General features: G+C 63.1%; 1 protein-coding gene across 1 annotated transcript in view; it reads left to right on the top strand.

Annotated features, from left to right (window-relative positions):
• The window catches only part of CBFA2T3 (CBFA2/RUNX1 translocation partner 3), an 11,373-nt gene that overhangs the window by 10,093 nt on the left and 333 nt on the right, over positions 1-947 (top strand). The window lies entirely within an intron of this gene.

Genomic DNA, 947 nt, shown 5'->3' with positions numbered 1-947 from the left:
CCGCAGGCGAGAGCATTTCCACGGAGTCTGCTCTCGTTTCCACTCCCTTCTGGTTTGCTTTTTTTTTAATTATTATTTTCTTCTTTTTTTTTTTTTTTAATAATAATAAAAATACCCTACAGAACCTTGCATTGAAACCAAAAGCCGAGGGAGGGAGGGGACGGGTGGCGCGGCGCTAGCAGACGTCCAAACCAGAACTACTGCTTTAAAGTGTAATATTTCCCAAAAATTCGTGATGCGGGGAGGACGGCAGTGGCGGTGCGGCCGCGGGGCCGGAGTGATGCGGGCACGGAGGGGGCCGTGGTGGCCGGGGAGGCGCTGGCCGGAGCGGCAGGCGCTTCCGCGGGGTTTTGCTCCAAAATGGTGTTGGGACATGCCGGGGGGGGGCAGGGGACGCGTGCCCCGTGCCATGCCCAAGCCATGTCCTTGGGTGGCTTTGTGGCATCTGGGAGATGGCAGACGGATGAGCCGCGTGGTGCTGGCACAGCCTGGCCAGGGGGTAGGGACACCCCGGTGGCTGTGGGACAGCTTGGGGACACGGGGTGCCGGGGTGGCCGGGCACAGTCTTCTGCCACATTGGGTGCCCGTGGCTGCCCACGGCTCCCTGTCTTGGGTTTCCTCCCCGCCATGGTGGCTGGGGCCGGGGATGGTGTTGGGGGACAGCCTGCCCAAGGTCCCGTTCCCCGTGGGGAGGCAGAGCCTGGGGCGCTGGGTGCTGGGTGCTGGCTGTGGCACCAGGCTGGAAGAGGTGGCAGGAGAGATGTGGCTCTCCTCTGGCGCCAAGCGTGGCACCGGGGCCCCATCCCTGGCGGGCGAGGGTCTCTCCAGCTCCTTCTTTGCATTCCCAACCCGAAATCCCAGCTGAAACCAAAGTGCCGTGTCCTGGCGAGGCTGGGCACCCCCGAGCGGGGGTCCCGCACCTGCCTGGGCTTTGCTCCATCACTGCC

The sequence above is a fragment of the Aptenodytes forsteri genome, unplaced genomic scaffold (assembly GCF_000699145.1).
Source record: "Aptenodytes forsteri isolate BGI_AS27 unplaced genomic scaffold, ASM69914v1 Scaffold271, whole genome shotgun sequence".
NCBI classification, from domain to species: Eukaryota; Metazoa; Chordata; class Aves; order Sphenisciformes; family Spheniscidae; genus Aptenodytes; species Aptenodytes forsteri.
Note: the sequence above shows the minus strand (reverse complement) of the source record. Positions and strands in the feature narration are given on the sequence as shown.